The 19,884-nt window shown below is 34.7% G+C and overlaps 1 protein-coding gene across 2 annotated transcripts in view; it reads right to left on the bottom strand.

The window, feature by feature from the left end:
• Nucleotides 1–19,884, bottom strand: part of PPP4R2 (protein phosphatase 4 regulatory subunit 2) — a 60,550-nt gene that overhangs the window by 23,260 nt on the left and 17,406 nt on the right. The window contains exon 1 of one of the 2 annotated variants that reach the window (XM_016424448.2): nucleotides 2,644–2,669. The exons of the other annotated variant lie outside the window; for it this stretch is intronic. The gene's annotated coding sequence lies outside the window, so the exon portion shown is untranslated. Of the gene's footprint in view, nucleotides 1–2,643; nucleotides 2,670–19,884 lie in introns of those variants that run through there. 2 annotated transcript variants of the gene reach the window in all.

Genomic DNA, 19,884 nt, shown 5'->3' with positions numbered 1-19,884 from the left:
GGACTAGAGTTCTTTTCAGTTTTAAATCTTAATATAATTACTGGCATCCAATCTTGGAAGTATTTGCCCTTAGAAAAAATCTTATAGGGGACATCTAGGTACTTCCGTGGATTGAGAGCCAAGGCTAGAGACAAAAGGTCCTTGGTTCAAATCTCACTTCCTGGCTATGTGACCCTGGGCAAGGCATGATCCCCATTGCCTAGCCCTTATCACTCTTCTGCCTTAGAACCTATACATGGTGTTAATTTTAAGGTGAAAGGTAGGGTTTAAAAAAACATCTTATGAATTAATGGAGTTTAAAATCTATAATATTGTGTTTCAATATATTATGATCATTTATTTTTTAATTGAGAGTAGGGTAAACTGTTTACAGTAGTGAATGATTAAAAACAAAAGCTTTTAGACCTACCTAGAGAATCTCAACTCATACAATTTCTCTGTGATCATATCGTTTTAGTTCCCAAACAACTTTTGAGGAAGGAAGAGGCTATTTTTCTACCCTAGGAAGAGACACATTAAAATAAACTTAGAATTTAATGGTTTGGGAATTTGTTTTTATTATATAATTGTATGACATGGTCAATATTTTGAAGATAGAATTCTAGAACTGAAAGGGCCTTGAAGATTACATAGCCCAATTCACTTAATTTTACAGATGAGGAAATTGAAGTCAAAAAAGGTTAAGTGATTTGCTGTCCCTAAGTAGATAAAAACAGAAGCAGAACTAGAATTTTAAGTCTCTTGCCTTTCATGAACTTACTATGCAGTATCTACAAGATAGTAAAATAAAAATTTAAGAACTCCTTGATATCTGCCTAATGCCATCCCACATAAAGGCTTTCAATACAGTACAGATGCCAACAAGGAGTTTAATTTATTAAGGTAAAGTGAGAAATACAAAAATGAAACAATGAGGAATAAGATATTTTAATACAGTGCAACAGTTAAGTCAAAAAGTAGGCTATTGAATACAGCAATGGAATATTTCATGAACAACATAGGACTTTGTGCTCTGTCTTTAAAATATAGGTAGCATATGGAAAGTGAAATGAAAGCCAAGGCAAGAGCAAAAACATGCATGCAAAAGGTCAATAAATATGGAAACTGACCAATAATTAGTGCATAAAGGTTAAACTAGCATATGGAAGGAATTAGATACAGATACAGACAAAAAGTAGAGACAGAATGATACGCATCACAACCCTTTCATACCTTTTCCTCTTGCGTTATTCTTGCCCATATTTTTCCATAAATTCTCCACAATATTCCAATGTGCTGGAGACCTTCCTCTGGTTCTTTAATAACTTAAGGATACTGAAGTAACAATCAGACTGTTCATCTCAATACATAACTGGCCCACTCCTCATTTTTGTCAAATATACTTCAAACTATATTTCTAACACTTCTTTTGTGCACAACACAGGTAACATGCTGCAGCCTTATGTCCAACATGCATCTTTCCATTCTCTTTTGGTCTCTTCTAATTTTGATTCTTCCAAGACTGCAATGTTCCATAATTTGTAGCTATATAAAAGCTAACGGAAAACGAATATTTAAGAAACAGGCTGCAAGCAGGTAGAGAGGAATTAAAATGTTAAGCAATACAATTTGAACCTTATCTGCAAACAGTATGAATGGAAGGAAGAGGGACTTAGAACAACTACTAAGAAACTACTTCTGCAGAAATACAAAGGAAGGAATACAAATCTTAGAATAGTGAAGAAAGAATTTCTGGACTGGACAATGACTACCTACAAGGGATGAAGGTGAATCTTTTAACAAGTGACAAAGTAGTCTTTAGAGAGGGATGATAGAGAGAACTGATGAATTTTATTTCGAATATGCTAAGTTTATGAGAATGAATTTCAAGCGGAGAAGTTCTGTAGACATTTAGAATATAGGCTGGAATCAGAAGTTAGAGATGAAGGTGTAGATTTGGAAGTTATCTACAAAGGATGTCACAAAAAGCTATAATAAAGCATTAGTTCTCTGATGGAATAAATATAGAAGGTATGAGATAGTCTAAAGCATACACTACATTTGAATTATGCCCTACAAGTTTGTTTTGTTCTGTTGTCAAATGAATCCATGAAGCATTTTTTGTCATGTCTTTTTCATAAAAACAAAGTGCTGAAAAATTCTGGTGGTGTAATTAAATTCCAATAAGTAGTAAAATTTAACGTTCAAATATGGATTATTTTGTTGGTCAAATTCTCAAGAATTTGTCCTTTACTCATTTCTTTTTCATACACCATTTTCTTCTTCACATGGAAGATCATCCTTAAATATCTGTGAAAAGTGATATAAACAGTATGGGGACGCTTTAAAAAAATTCCTAATTAAAATTGGTCAACTTCCAGCAGAGAGCAACACTATTATTGCATGCTTGTCCAGGGCAAGAAGATTGTAAAAATAAAATTGCCTACAGCATGAGCCATGAGTTGTGGAAATAAAGGTTCTTGTCTTTAAAAAGTGCATGGATTGGCAAGCATATCCCCCTCTGCTGTAACTTAGGTCTATAAACTCAAAAAGATCCCTAAAAATTAAGAACTTCTCCAAATGCCAAACTCACTACTATTTCTAGATACTGTGGTAAACAGCACTGGCAACAATATGAAGACACACCATGATGAATTGACTTACTGTCTTTAAATAAGTCCGGAAGATACAGCTTCAACTCCTAGTGTGGAAAAGTTTCTAAAATTAAACAGAACCAATGAAGAAGCTTATAAATTTGACAAGCTACTCAAATTTTTAATGGTTCGGGTCTTAGCAATTATTCAGATCTTTTAAAATAATTTTTAAATTTAAATGAAAGTTCATAAATATTCAGATTAATATTTAATCTGTGAAATTTTTGCCAATAATATTCACTATTATATAACATGATCAATAAAGTCATACAGTGGTAAAAATGTATCCAAATAATGTGACAAGTACATCAGAATTCCATACATCCAAGACAGGAGCACGAAAAATTACATTAGAATTTCGTCCTTTCAAAATAACCAACTTTATACAATCTTTAAATCTGAGTTCATATGAACTCACATAAGTAATTTTACCAACAGCAAATAAAGTTGGGACATTGAAAATGAAATAGGTATGTACTTTAATTTCCAATTTTACAGAAGAGGTAATTAAATCAGCAGATGCTATGGAACATAAGACTATAAGATGAAGTAGGTTGTCCATAGAATGGGAAAGAATTGATAGAAAATGAAGAATGATGGCAAACGAGTAAAATCCTTGATGACCAAGATTTAAAAAAAAAATATTGTTCATATTTGGAGATGCCTAAATAAAGTAAACATAGGCATATCCTTTTTTAAACCCAAATATGATATTTGAAACTCTTGACTTATAAAGTAGGTAAAGCAAAATTAAATTATTCAATTTGGAAAAGGGTTTTGTTTTACAAAAGCAATCACCATACAATTATTTTGGACCATAAGCTTTCCACAAAAGCATTTTTTTTTTTGCTTACATCTGCAAGTTTCATTTTAAATCTAAATTTACAATTTAGTAGCATTAAAATGACATGATACACATTTAATGCTAATGAAATGTTATAAACACCAAAATAAGTCATCTGCTACTTTCCCCTACTAATGAACAATCTGGGGCACATCAATTCCAAATTTATATATCCCTTGCTCCCTAGGTGTACTCTGAACATAGTAGGTGCTGAGTAAATTTAACTGAATGCATCAGAATACAAAAAATATACATATGGATACAAAACTGTTAAAAGCTTTATGTCTTAGGATGACTTTAAAAGTCTGTTTTAACTTTCATATCTTTCCTATTACACAAAACCTATCTCAGATTAAGTGAGTTTTCCTGCTAAAACCTTTCCTTAATCAAGGGCAATGATTGCATGTTTGGGGTTCAAAGAACTTCCCACTTGGAAAGGAAGCTGTATGAAAAATATTAAAAGAAAGAAGATCACGTGTCAGGACAGACAATTAAACAAAGATGAAAGTAGAGATATGTCACCAAAAAAGATTATGTGCTATACAATTTTAAAGTAAGAATGATTAGAAATAAATTTCTAATGATCAGATCATTTAAGTCATGAACACAAGTAACCACATTTCTCCACATTAGATTTATACAGCACATGTTTCTTCAAGTGCTAGCATCCTCTTATAACATATATGTCATACATCAAGTACTCATTTTTCAGACCCCTTATCTAGAAATGCAGCAGTTAGGTGGGTAAAGTGCTCAGCCTAGAGTCAGGAGACTTCGTTTTCCAGAATTCAAATCTGGCCTCAAATAAGTAGATTTGTGACACTGAAAAGTCATTTAACTATTTCAGTTTCCTCATCTATAAAATAAGCTAGAGAAAATGACAAGCTACTCCAGTATCTTTGTCAAGAAAAAAACAAAATGGAGTCACAAAGAGTTCGACAAAATGAAATAAATCTGTGGAGTTACCTGGGTAGCTTAGTGATTGAGAGTCAGGCCTAGAGACAGGAGGTCCTGGGTTCAATCTGACCTCAGACACTGCCTAGCTGTGTGACCCTGGGCAAGTCACCAAATTCCCACTGCCTAGCCCTTACCACTCCTTCTGCCTTGGAATCAATAAGATACAAGTTTATGAGAAAAAGAAGGGGGAAAAAAGAAATCTGTCCTATTGGCAAATGGTTAAATACATTTTTATATCAATCATTTTAATTCTTTAGCATCCTCCTCTCCACTTAATGACAAAACTGTTTGAATAATTGATTTTTATTTTCCTTAAGGAAAGTCTGCATTTTCATATACCCCTAAATATGTTTTCTATGAAGATGAGAGCAAACAATTTTAAGTTCTTTAAAATACTGAGGAATCATATAGGCCCCAAGTCTAGAAAAGTAAAGAAACATCTTCAAAAAGGGGGGAGAGGGGCGCAGGACACCTTAGATTTCACTGGTATCTATCCATAAAACCACTCTACAACTGACAGTCTTGGGAAAATTTCCTGGGGTATGGAAAGATTAAGTGATTTACCAGATTTCAAACTATACTTCAAACCAGTAAGTTTACACATTATTAAATGGTTTGCTTTTAACACAGAATTCAAACAGGTCATGAAATAACTGAGGTCAATCTATCACTACTATATGATTCTTCATGTGCCAAATTTGTGATCTACTTCATAAACTCATAAACATCTTTATAGAAATGTCACTTCTCTCCTTACCTCATTCAAAAGTATTCTATGAAGATTTCCTCTTGAATATCTATTTCTTTGTGAGTAAATATGCTTAATATACAATGCTAATTTCCCTGTTATTTTGTATTTTCTTCTATTTAAATCAAATGTATCCACACCCTAGAGAAAGTTTCAAGACCTAAGTCTGTTCCATTCCACTAACACTCAATATGTATGTTAAGAGTTTAAGTTTTTTCTCTTCCTTTAAATAAGAAAATTGTTATAAAGGAAGGCTAGGGGAAGCTATACAGGGGAAAATCTAAGTAATATAAAAGGAAATGGTAAAAATCTGTTTTGTTTTGTTTTGTTTTAAAGGAATCAAAGGACCACAGAACATTTGAAGTTATATAGTTGGTAAGAAAGAAGTCCTCAAGAAGAGGAAATAGAATTTCTGAAGAAAGTAGGCTCCTCTGTTCCAAGGAGGAGTAATGTGGATCCTTATATGATACAAGAGGTCATTCAAAAATGGTCAGGCAAAGTTGAGAAGTAGAAAGGGTTGGTGAATCCCTACTGAGGAAGCTGGGATGATTAAAAGGTCTATTGTCATCTAGATCATGTACCTAGGACAAAAGAGTATCCCCCAAGAAGTGCCAAATCTGCTACAAAACTGTGGGTTTAGAAAAAGGTCAAATATTTTTTCAATTTTTCAGAGAAGGTTAAGTCAACAGGATCTGCAAACTATAATCCAGTGAGTTTAACTTTTCACAATAAAAATTTAAAACATGATAAAAAAAAAACATGATAAAAGGGTACCCAAAGTCTTATTTTGATGCTTTATTATTAGAATATAAACTCTGGTAGATTATACAATATTAAAAAAGTTTCAAATAAGATCCTGGCATATGATTATATTTGTTTTCTGAAGGCCATACTACCTACCATGTTAACTCATGAAAAATACAAAATGGAACTCAGCTGAGGTTAAATTTCTACAGAGGTCCGGTTAAAATGGGAAACAAGGAGGGAGGTGTTCATGGGATTCAGCTGCCTTCTCACTCAATCTGCTAACTCCATGTTGGGCTCTTTCTACGGTTATTGAGTTCCTTCTAGGGACCTCCATTTTAGGGACATTTTTGAGACCAGGTTGCCCACATTTCATTCCCCTTTCTCTTCTGCCTGTAACTTTCTGGATTTGGCACATTGCCCCTATAAATACCTACTCCACTCCACTTTTTGGCTTCCTTTATCCTTTATATTTTCTTCCCCCCATTAGAATGTAAGTCCTTTGAGCAGAATGTAGGAACTGTCTTTTTGCTTATATTTGTATACTGAGTGCTTAGCCCAGTGCCTAGAACATAGTAAATGCTTAATAAATGCTTATTTCCTGTCCACCTGTTTGAACTCACAATTATTCTGTAAGGATAAACTCATTTATTTAGACACCAATACTATATTTGTAAACTTAGGTCCACTAATTAAGAAGTGAACATACTATAAGAGGAAGTTAATCTCAACAATTTTGACATTCTAGGCATAAATAAAACCAGATAACAGCTGCAATCAAATGAAAGGATAATGGTTTATGAGTTAAGCATAAAGAAGCTAATAAAAGAATCAGGAGTTTTATTTTTATTCCAAATGCAAAGATCATTATTTTAGAGGAGAATTTGGTCATATTACAGTATAGTGTTAATGATAAGTATTTGCAAAAAGACCATTGTGAAAATTGCAGCTTAATGGGCTCACACTTTTTGCAAAGATAGAAAAATTCAAAGAGCTTAATATGGCCCCTCTACACAAATAAGCAACTAAGGAAAAGTACGGTGGTGGTGAACCTGAGTCAGACTCACAATGAAGAATGGTTTTCAGGATCACTGAATTTAGAGTTGGAAGGAAAATGAGGAAGGGACACGAACAGCCAGTCATCCATATCCAAAAGAAATTCATCGCCATGATATATTTATATTTAGCATATTTGGCAAATCCAGCCTCAGATAAAAGATCTCTGGGAAACCCATTGCACTTGTGGTCAGATCTAATTGTAATTAAGTTTTTCCCACTTTCCAATGTCCTTTTCCTAAGAAAAGTTCTATTCTCTTCTACTTCACAATCCTTCAAATACTTAAAGACAGCTATGATGCATCCACTGATTCTTGGTTGCAAGTGACCATTTCATAACAGATTTCCTGATACAGCAAAAGAAAAAGGTCAGGTATTATCTGATATTTACCTTCAATTTTGGGAAAACAGATTTGAAAGGTTTTAGAGAAAGCATAAATATGATTTGATGGTCTAATCTTTTACGAAAAGTCAGTCCAAGTTAAATAAGAAATTCAGAAAATGCAATTTTGAAAATAATCTAAAGGAATAAGGAGGAGCTACTTACCAAAGAAAATCAACCTATGTTGGTCTTAAAGACTCAGGGACAAAAACTAGATTTTAAAAAGTCAATTTTAGGGTGATCTGGGTAGTTCAATGGATAGAGTACCAGGACAAAAGTCAGAGGACCTGGTTAAAAATCTAGCCTCAAGATACTTCCTGGCCATGTAATCCTGGGCAAGTCATTTGACCCCAACTGTCTTGACTATACCACTTGGGTCTTAGAAGCAATACACAGTATTGATTCTAAGACAAAAGAGTTGTTTTTTTTTTAATTTTTGTACAACAAGAGGATGAAGCAATGTAAAGTAGTTGAAAATTCTTTTGATAATTGTCAAGTTAAGTTGGTTAGTCATTTTTTAGTGCTATCCAACACTTCATAACACCTTTGGAGTTTTTCTTAGCATATCTATCATTTCCTTCTCCAGTTCATTTTATACACGAGGAAACAGAGGCAAAAAGGGTAAAGTGATTTGCCCAGGGTCACACAGCTAATTAAAGTGTCTGAATCCAGATTAATCTGAATCCAGATTAAAACTCAGGTCAGGTCTTCCTAGCTCCAGGCCTGGTACTCTATCCACTGTACCACCTAGGTACAAGGTCAAAATAAGCTGAACTAGGACTGAATGATAATGAGAACTAAAAAAAGGGACATTTGAAGCTACATACATTAGATAAGAAAGATCATGAAGTGGAGAGGATCAATGCTGAAAGTTGGAAAGAATAACCAGTGATAATGAAAAAGTTGAAATGCTCAACATTTATTTTGCTTGTTTTCTTTTCCAAGAAGGCTTGTCTTTCTTTGCACTGGGAAAAAAACAGGACAAAAAAAAAAGGTTAGCAGGGAATGGAAAATCAAGGTAAGTGAGTTGGTCAGGAATCATGCCCATTAACTTGCAGTAATTTCAAGTTGTCAAACAAGAATAAATGAAATCTTAGTATACTGAGAACGAGCAGATAAGAATACAGAATCACTTTAAGTAATATAGATGTCACAGGATAAGAAAAAAGCAAAGTCTATTCCAATTTTTTTTTTAAGTATTGGGTATTCAAGCAATAGGCCACTGAGATCAATTTCTGTCCTTGCAAAGTTCTAGAAATCATTAAAATAGCAGTAACACTAAATGTTGGTATGATTCATCAAGAACAAGTCATGCCAAGTTTATGCCTTTCTTTCACTTGAATTAGAAAAGAAAAAGGCAAAAATGAGGTAAAATTATCTATATTTGTAGGCAACATAATGGTTTACTCAGAAAACCCAAGGGAACCAGAAAATAAAGGAATTAAAACAATAATTTTGGTAAATTGTAGTTTGAAAACAAATCCACAAAATCATCAGCATGGCAATCCCCCCCCAAAAAAAACCCCAGGGGGGAAAATAGAAAAATATCATTTAAAAAAACTACAAAATGCATAAAATATTTGGGAATCAATATATCAAAATGCAATCAAAACTTAAATAACTATAATTACAAATAAAATCAATACAACTTGTACAAAAAGAGAAACCTTTTATCAACTGAGAAAAAAATCTTTGAATCAAATATTTAAGAACATCTCATATCCAAGATGTTGTGGGAGTGTAGAGGTGAACCCCTGGGGCTTGGGAAGGATACCTTTTGCAAGAATATAAGACTCCAAAACTTAGCTTAAATATAAAAAGAAAAATTTATTAATTTAGAAAGTAATGTTGAGAATGGCCAAGAGGATATTACAGGTAGAATAGCAAAGATGGAAGGCTGCTGCCAGAACCTATCAATTCTGAGGATTATATACTCTTTACCACAGTGAGGACATGATGCTGTGTCATGGTGTGGATGTAACACTAGAGCCACTCAGGCATTGGCGGGGTGGGGGGGGAAGGTTGGTCATCTGACCTGGGTCTGCCTGGAGACATAGGGAATGACCCTCATAAAGATTCTTTAGTTTTAAGGAACAGATGGATGTTTCAAGGTGTAGCCTGGAGGTGTAGCTCTCTGTCCATCTTAAATCCAAAAGAGAGTGGGGGGAGCAGCTGGGTAGCTCAATGGATTGAGAGCCAGGCCTAGAGTTCAGAGGTCCTAGGTTCAAATCTGGCCTCAGACACTTCCCAGCTGTGTGACCCTAGACAAGTCACTCAACCCTCATTGCCTAGCCCTTACCACTCTTCTGCCTTGTAACCAGTACATAGTATCGATTCCAAGAAGGTAAGGTTAAAAAAAAAATTTTTTTTTTAATTCAAAGGAGGATCAATGAGGGTAATCTCTCAGGGTTTTATAGGAATTACTAGATGTTTTGGGTTAGGAGTCATGAGGATGTAAGGGAGCAAAGGAATTTCCCTGATAATAGTTTGCCTGAGTTTCTGGGGTACAATGCCCATGCCATAAGACACATAAGGAACTAACACAACTTGCAAGACCAAGACCTACTTCCCAATGAATAAGCACTAAGGGGCATGAAAACCAAACAAAAGAATTGTGAATTCTTAAAGACCATATGAAGATGTACTCCAAATTACTAACATGAGAAATGCAAATCAAAACAACTAGAGATTTCACCTCACACTATGAAATTGGCAAAAGATGAATAAATGAAAAAGCATTTAATAAACAATTACTATACATTACACTCAGATGGGGATGGCAAAAAAAAAAGATAGCCCTTACTCTGAAGGAACTCATTCTAATAAAAGGGAAGATAAAACATCCAGAAAAAAAACAAAACAAAACAAGAAAATGCACCATCATCAACTCTACTTAGGAGGAAGGCACAGGAAAGGGCTGGATTGCAGCTATGAGATTCAATTGATGGGAGGCTTTTTGTCCTTTCTTTTTTAATAATTATGTTACAAAACAACAGCTCACTGAAATAAGGTGATCCTTCTATATACTGTTGTCAACTTAGAATCTACAAACTTCAATCTTGAGATCTTGAGAACCTGAAGACCTCAAAAGTTTGACCTGTCATATGAGAATTTTTCCCAGCCTAACAATAGACCTTAAAGTACTTTAGGTGGAGTTTAGCAAACTCCATCAGATGTGAAGGTACCCTTTTTTGTCCCAGTAGGTTCCTCTATTGTAATCAAGGTCCTTTCTCAGGTAGCCAAGTCCTTGCCTGGACTTGGTATCCATATAAGGCCATCAGCCTCTCCCAGATAATCCTGTCTAGAACTCCTCATTTCTTTGAAGCTATTGTAAAGTCAATCAACTATACTCCAGTCAAATTCTGTAATTTTCATGGTTCCTTAGAGTTATCATCTTGCCTGTGATTTCTCCCAGGGATATTGTTTGCCAGAGTGCCAGGGCCTTTGGCTCTGTGTGGTTTTGAGCCAGTGACTCTGTGAAGACCAAATATTAAGAACTTGTCTCTTATTGTGATTAAATATTTGGTTTTTATGACTACTTTAGTGGTTCTGTGTTTTTCCAAGTCAACATACCCAAGAAAAAGGCAACATGGGCAAAGAATGAATTCTCCTGTGGCACAGAAGAAACAACACCAAGCTCATATTCAAAAGATGTGAGATCAAATTCCAGCTACAACACAATCTCCAGTATCCCTAGATAAGTCACTTTACTGCTCTAAATGTCCCTTTGTTATGGGCAGGAAGTTCCAGAAGGATGGGGGTTCCGGAAGGATGCCTTTTGCAAGCATGCAATGACTCCAAAACTTAGCTTAAAAACAAAAAAGATTTATTAATTTAGGAAATAATGTTGAGAGTGGCCAGGAGGATAGCAATGTAGAACAGCAAGATGGGGAGCAGTTCCTTGGGAGGACAGCATGAAAGAAAAGGCTGTTCCCCCCAGATGACATCAGTTCTGGGGATTTTATATTTTTCACAACAGTTAGTCACTCAGGCATGAGGTGGAGTGATCATACTGGGGTCTGCCTGGGGACATAAAGATTCCTTAGTTTTAGGGGACAAACAGATGTCTGATAGGATCGAGGTGTGGCTTGAAGGTGCATCTTTCTGTCCATCTAGAGGATGATCAAAGGAAGATAGTCACCTCAGGACCCTAGAGGGGTCATTGGGTGTTTTTAGGCTCAGGATCAAGAAAAACAAGGGAGTTCCCCTGATAATAGTTCGCCTGGGTTTCTGGGGTACAGTGCCCATGTCATCTTGTCTTCTAAAATTAGTTTACACTCAGTCATGTTTATTAAGTACCTACTATGTGTCGGGCATTGGTGCCATGCATGTGCTGTTACAGTCAATACCTGGCTCATAAGGTTGGCAAAGGGATATGTAACTGTAAAGTACTACTAGAACACATCATTAAACTTATGATTAATCAGGTTTTTTAAAAGTATGACTCATATTAAGCCTTTAATAAAATGTTCAAAAAGTATTTAAATTAATAGTTCATAATTACATTTCTTCGGTTGACTCAGTAAATATTTTCATATTTTATCTTGCCTTGTGTTAAGTGGAAATTTAAGGGGACCTTGAAAATATCAAAGTACACCCTCTTTAACCACTATTAAAAAAGGGGGGGGTCTGTAAAATGTAATGTATTTATTAAGAGAAATATGGAGAATTGCCTCAAGTCATAGACTTCAGACAAATTCCCCAAAAATTTTGAAGAGAAAGAATATGACCATGTCTGCCTCCAACTCAGAGACAGACTCCAATACAATGTTCAGGATACAAAATGTTCCCAGGTTTACAGAGATAATCCCAACTTATAGGCAAATCAATAGAATTAACAAATTCAAGAAGTTGGAGATAGAAAGTAGAATAGCTTTACAATGGACACATTCAAGCAAATTAACATTTTAAAGAAATGATCAGGAAGTTAGAGACAGATACAAACAGGAATTCAGGACTGGATGTCAGGAAGGGGCAGATGTGAGGATTAGTCCAGCCTGGACCCCCAGGAAGAAGTTTCTGAAACAAAGAGAGACTTCTCAGACAAAAAGAGTACTCAAGATTTGATCTGATCAGTCTGGGATACCTACCCTAGGCAAGTTATTAAACTCCGAAGACCCAACCCAAACACTTAGTCCCTACAGGGTAGAGTAATTTTGTCTTAAAGGGAGCTTGAATAGAAATGGATTGGAGGGTGGGGAGGAAGGGGCCAATTTTTAGATATTAATAGCTCTTAGTAACTTGAGAAAAACACTAATCTCTCTCACACAACCATAACATAAAAATTTAATTCACAAAAGATAAATTAAGAGATTGTTACAGAACAAGTCTTCCCTAAACATAAAAACTCAAAAATTTCATGAAATAAGTTGCACTAAAGAATTAAAAGATGAAAAATCTGAGTTATAAACAGGCAATTTATATATGAATTTGGTGCATATTGAAAGAGTTATTAGTATGATATAGCCCAGATGGCACAATAAAGGCAAGAACTCACCAGAGTTCTTCCAAATGCCACTGCAAAGAAAGAACTTTTAAAATAATGCTTCAAAACAAATTCTGGAGCCCTAGAACTAACAAAAGGACAGGGTGAAACAATTTTCCCACCTAAGACAATTTTAAAATCTCAGTCCTGAGAAAACCTACAGCAGCAAGCCAAGAACAGGTCTTGGGAGATGTCCACCAACAGCATCTTCTAGAGCTCTCAGCCTACAGACAGTGAGGGGATCAGACAATTGGTCAGGAGATTACAGGAGACCATTTGCTAGCACTGGGCAGAGCACTCTGTTGAATTGCCTATAAGTGGTTCAGTATTTCAGTCACAAGGCAAAAACAAACATACCTATTCAAAAATTTAAAAAAAAAAAAAGCAGTAGGGCATTAAAAATCTCACAATCAATGCAAAAATGTAGAAATTAAAAATACATCCTGGTCAAAAATTACATTCACAAGAGCAATGGAAAGAGATTAAAAATTAATTGGAAAGTGAATAATCTAAACCTAAAGAATGGATAAGTCAAAGAACAAATCACAGAACTAATCAATAATTTCATTAAAGAGAATGACAAGACAACATACAAAATTTATGGAATGCAGCCAAAGCAGTACTTGGGGGAAATTTATATCTAAACAATTACATCAATAAGTTAGAGGAAAAGAACAGATCAATGAATTGAGCATACAACTAAGAAACCTAGAACATTAAAAATCCCTTATCAAACACCCAATTTGAAATCCTGAAAATCAAGAGATTAATAACAAAGAGCTGATTTTATGGGGGAAAAAATACTAAAATAAACCATTTGTAAATATGATTAGGGAAAAAAAAAAGCAAAGGAGCCCTAACAACTTTTTTTTTTTTAATGATACAAAAGGTTACCAAATACACCAGGAAGAGCAAAAACATGTGGCAACATAAGATTAGGGGCCTCCTTTCAGTAAGACTGTGGAATGCCCAATGCTCCCCAGTTTGCAAGGCCTCTGGGAACCATAGCTTAGAAATTGCCAGACCCGTAGCCTGCTTCCTAGGATGAGAAAAACAATCATTGTTTGGTCTATCAAGAAAGAGTTCTCTGAGAACATACAGTATTCTATACAAAGCTGGGTCATTCATTGACATATTGAATTGACATATTAAATTATCACCTATAGAAAACTTTATTCCAAGCCACCCAAGTAATCTAAATCCATTATCTCCATCTTGTAAATCATTACTAACCATTGTCCTTGCAAATGGCTAACCTAATCCCTTAGCCTACATCATTTCCCCTATAAAGTGTGTACCCCAACTCATTAAATGTTGTCACTGGTCAGCAAGAGGTTTTCTGCTTGACTGTCCCTCAGTTTGACCCTCTTGTAATCCCAGAACCATTTTTCTCCTCCCAGTTCACTGACTCATGAGTAATTTGTGGAGCAAGACTAGTCAAAAACAGAGTAAGAAAACTAGGGGCCAATTTCCCTAATGAATATTGATGCCAAAACTATAAAAGCACTTGCAAGATTATAGAACTATATCATCAAACTTATACACTATGATCTCAAGAATACAGGGCTGCTCCAATTGGGGAATGGCTGAACAAATTGTGGTATATGTTGGTGATGGAACACTACTGTGCTCAAAGGAATTAATGAACTGGAGGAATTCCATGGCAACTGGAATGACCTCCACGAATTGATGCAGAGTGAGAGGTGCAGAACCAGGAGAACATTGTACACAGAGATTGACATACGGTGGTACAATCGAATATAATGGACTTCTCCATTAGTGGCAATGCAGTGATCCTGAACAACTCGGAGGGATCTACAAGAAAGAATGCAATCCACATCCAGAGGAAAAACTGTGGGAGTAAAAACAGGAAGAAAAACAACTCTTGACTACATGGATTGAAGGGATAGGATTGGGGATATAAACTCTAAATGATCATCCTAGTGCAAACATCAACAACATGGAAATAGGTTCAGATCAAGGACACATGTAAAACCCAGTGGAATTGTGACATCAGCTCCGGGAAGGGGATGGGGGAGGGGGAGGGGATGGAGGGAAAGAATATGATTCTTGTAACAAAGGAATAATGTTCTAAATTGACTAAATAAAATTTAAAAAAATAAAAGAATACCAGGGCTGATTCAATATTAGGAAAACTATCAGTATAAATTAACATATCAATAACAAAAGTCACAAAAATTATATGATTTTGATAGATGAAAAAGTCTTTGTAGATCAAAGGATACTATTTTTCACTATAGCTTATTTGGGTTTTATTTTCATATGAGTATTCTCTTACAACAATGAACAGTACAGAAATATATTTTGCATGAAAATACACATGTAACCCTGATCAAATTGTTTATCATCTCAGGAAAAGAAGTGGGAAGAGAAGGAGAGACAGTTCGGATCTTATAACTTCAGAAAATGTGGGAAAATGTTATTGCATGTAGTTGGTATCTGTAATGGGGATAAAATAGAAGTCTTCCCAATAAGATCAGCGGTGGAGCAAGGATGCCCATTATCACAACAATTATTCAATGTTGTACTAAAAATGGTAGGTTAAATAGTAAGAGAAGAAAAAGGGAAAGAACTAGAATAGGCAATGAGGAAATGAAATTACTCTTTGCCAATATTATGATTGTATACTTGAAGAATTCTAAAGAATTAAGTAAATAAACCTACGTAAACCTTCAGCCTTTCTATATATTACCAAAACAAAGTACAGCAGTCAGGGCAGACATTCTATTTAAAATAGCTATAGACAATATAGAATTCTTAATTGAGAGTCTACCTGCCAAGACAAACATGAGAACTATATGTACTGTACACAATTGCAAAACACTTTCCACACAAATAAAATCAGATTAAAACAATAATGTTCATGAGTAGGCCACACCAATATAATAAAAAATAAACAATTCTACCTAAATTAATTTACTTATTATTCAATGCCATACCAAACTATCATATTATTTCATAGTTAGAAAAAATTATAAAATTCATCTAAAAAAAAAAAGGTCAAGAATATCAAGAGAATTGATTTTTTAATATGAAGGAAGGCCATCAAAACAATCTGGTACTGACTAAAAAATAGAGTGGTAGATAAGTGGACGAGATCAGATATACAACATAGAGCAGTGAATGACCATAAGCTATAGTGTTTGATAAATGAAAAGCTCCCAGCTTTTTTTTTTTAATGTAATACCTAAATTAAACTTAGTCCTTAATTTCTATAAAGTTTATTAATATTTCCCAAGAAGATAGATAGGGAAGTGCCTACATTTATTCTTTACATTATGTGGAGAGTCTCCCAATGGACCCCTAAGCCACCTTCCTTTTGGCTGCATGCCTGAAAGAATAAGAGAGCCCACTTCCTGGCTCCCCCTACTTTTATTTTCTCCCTTTAGATTCAGATCAATTTCCCAATCACTTCTGGGTCAAGTGGCTAGAGGTCAGTAGATGCAAGTAGGACCCCAATGAGTGATCCTACAAGAGGGTTCCCTTCACACAAGAGACAAGAACCACTAGATAAGAGAGTAGCTAGGTGGCTCAGAGGATTGGGAGCCAAGCCCAGAGATGGGAAGTCCTATTTGACCAAGACACTTCCCAGATGTGTGACCCTGGGCAAGTCACTTAATCCCCACTGCCTAGTCCTTACTGCTCTTCTGCCTTAGAACCAATACACAGTATTGATTCTAAGAAGGAAGATAAGGATTAAAAAAAATGAAAAACTCACTATCTGACAAAAATTATAGAGAAAGCTAAAAAGCAATTTGGCAGAAACAAGGTATACACTAACATCTCACATTGACTACCAAATACAGTTAAAATGGGAACATGATTTAAACATAAAAAGTGAAACCATAAGCAAATTAGGGGCACAAAGAATAGTTTATCTGTCAGATCTATGAATAGGGAAAGAGTTCATAAACGAGATTGAGGACAGATAAATTTGATTATGTGAAGTTTTTACACAAACAAAATTAAGGCAGCCTAGATTAGAAAGAAAGCAGAAAACTTGATGATAAAATTCTGTATTAAGTTTCTTTAATGAAGGACTCATTTTTCAAATATAGAGAATTGCATCATATTTATAATACAAGTCATTCCCCAATTGATTATAAATGGTCAAAGGATAGGAACCAGCAGTTTTTAGAAAAAAATCAAAGTTATCTTGTCATTTAAAAAAATACTATATATCACTATTGATTAGAGAAATGCAAATTAAAATTGAGGGTACTACCTCACACCTACCAGATTAGATAACATAACCGAAAGGAAAAATGACAAATGTTGGAGTGGATGTAGGGATAACTAGGACACTAACACACTGTTGGTAGAGCTGTAAACTGACCCGAACATTCTGGAAAGCAATTTGGAACTGTGCCTAAAAGACTAAAAATCTATGCATAATACTCTTTGATTGCTATACAATACCATTACTATGTCTGTTTCCCAAAAAAGAGTAAAAGAAAAGGATCTATATGTACAAAAATATTTAGAGCAGCTCTCCTTGTGGTGGCAAAGAATTGGAAATTGAAGGGATGTCCATCAATTGGGGAATGATTGAGTAAGATGTGGTACATGATCATAATGAAATACTATTATGCTATAAGAAATAATGAACAGAATGCTTTCAGAAAAACCTGGAAAGACTGATATGAACTGATGCAAAATGAGGTGAGCAAAATCAGGACAACATTGTACACAGTAACAACAATACTGTACCAATGATCAATTGTAAAAAGGAATAAATTTGGAACTCAAAAGATTTTTTTAAGGGAATGTTGAAAATCTTCTATATAATTGAAAAAAATTTTAAAAAGAAAATTATAAACACTGGCTATGGGGTCATAGTACCTAGGTTCAAACTTTACCTTTGAAATTTACTACCTGTGTAACTTTTGGGTAAATTCCTTTAGCTCTTTTGTCCTAGATTTCCTAAATAATAATGAGGTTTTATTATATGACGTTACTTTCCAGCTCTAATTTATAGCACGTGGAGTTGATGGGTACCTTATCTACTCCATCTCTCATTTTATAGTGGAAAGGAGACCCACAGATTACAGTCTAACCAAGTTCAAAGGGCTACTAAAAGTAGCAAAGACAAGAGATAGATCTAGTTCCAGTGCTCCAATGTCACTATACTATGTTGCCTGTCAAAACAGGTTATAATCACAACAAATATTTGCTTTATTCAATATGCATTATTAAAATATTATGCAAAATTATGAGTACAATTTAGCAAAAATTAACGCGTTCAACATATAAGGCACAAAGGATGCAAAGATTAAAAAAAAAAAAAAAGATAGTCTCTCTCAAGGTAGCGAGATAGCACAGTGGATAGAACACCAAGCCTGGAATTGGAATGACCTGGTGGGATCAGCTACTTTGTAGCTGGGTGACCTTGGGCAAGTCATTTAACACCAAATATCTACCCTTTATGGCTCTTCTGCCTTAGAACCAATTCTTAATATTGGTTCTAAGACAGAAGGTAAAGGTTAAAAAAAATAATAATAAGTCTCTGCTCATAAAGCTTTTTTCCAATCTACTAAGAGGAATACTGAACGTTCACAAGTAATTCAAAATGAAGGAGAGATCCAGACAAATCTAAGTAAAAACCTTAGGAATTATTCTTCTTTATTAATAATAACTTTTAAACTGAAAAAGCAAATTCCATTTCTAATAATAGCTAACATATATATGGCACTTATGAGGTAGGCACTATGCTAGGCACTTTACATTATTCATTTGATCCTCACAACACTAGGAAGCAAGTGTTATTAATATACCTACTTTACAGATGAGGAAACTGAGGCATAGAGGTTAAATGAACAGCTGGTATGCTTAAAAATTAATCCCATTCCTTTCATGAAAAGATACTATATAAAATGACATCAAGAGAAATTTCATAGAAAAACTAAACTTATTGCCCATTATCTGATTTATACCTTGAGAAATCCACTAAATCACGTTAAACGGGTTAATGGCCAAATGGTCAGTTTTGTTTAAAATGTACTTAAAATGAACTTTTTACCACCTCAGGGAGGAGGAGAAAGGGAAGAGGGAGAGAACCTGAATCACAAGATGTCAGAAAATAATTATAAAAAGAAAAATTTTCTACATGTAGGTGAAAAAGTTTTAGAAATGTAATTTAATGGCATTGCTTCAAAATAATTTTGTTCCCTGTGTTATATATAATCTGCCTACTATAACATACATATATAAATAATGTAAAGGCTTTTCTAATATTAGTTTGTCCCAAGCATTGACTAAATAATTTTTATTATTTTTTATTATTTCACTTATTCCTCACAATGACTCTAAGATAGGTGCTAATATCACCATTTTATAGCTGAAGGAACCAAGGCAACAGAGATTAATCGACATGGCCAGAGACAAAGCTATTATGTAGCTAAAACTTTATTGGAACTCAAGTCATTCTGACTCTAAGACTAATGCTTGATCTGTGAGCTGCATAGCTGCCTCTGGGAAAAGAGGATTCTTTCAAACACCAGAAACTAAAATTTCAAAATGCTACATTTAGCTTTTAGAAAAAAAAGATTTCTAAGGAGAGCACAAAGCGAAAAAGAAAACTCTCCATCAGTTTCCCTAATGAAAATTGTTCCAAAAGTAGTAAATAAAAAACTAGTAAGGAAATTATTTAACTGTATCTTAAAGACCATACACACTAACCAGTTGAATTTGTATCAAGAATTAAGGGCCATGGGGGCAGCTGGGTAGCTCAGTGGATTGAGAGCTAGGCCTAGAGACGGGAGGTTCTAGGTTCAAATATGACCTCAGACACTTCCCAGTTGTGTGACCTTGGACAAGTCACTTGACCCCCATTGCCTAGCCCTTACCACTCTTCTGCCTTGGAGCCAATACAGAGTAGTGACTCCAAGACGGAAGGTAAGGGTTTAAAAAAAAAAAGAATTCAATATTGGCAAAAATAATATCAATAACCAAAATAATGGTATGACTAGCAATTAATGCAGAAGAGGCTTCTGACAAAATTAAACTTTCTATAAA

Source organism: Monodelphis domestica, chromosome 7 (assembly GCF_027887165.1).
Source record: "Monodelphis domestica isolate mMonDom1 chromosome 7, mMonDom1.pri, whole genome shotgun sequence".
Taxonomy (NCBI): Eukaryota; Metazoa; Chordata; class Mammalia; order Didelphimorphia; family Didelphidae; genus Monodelphis; species Monodelphis domestica.
The sequence above is the reverse complement of the archived record's forward strand: the minus strand, read 5'-3'. Positions and strand labels throughout refer to the sequence as shown.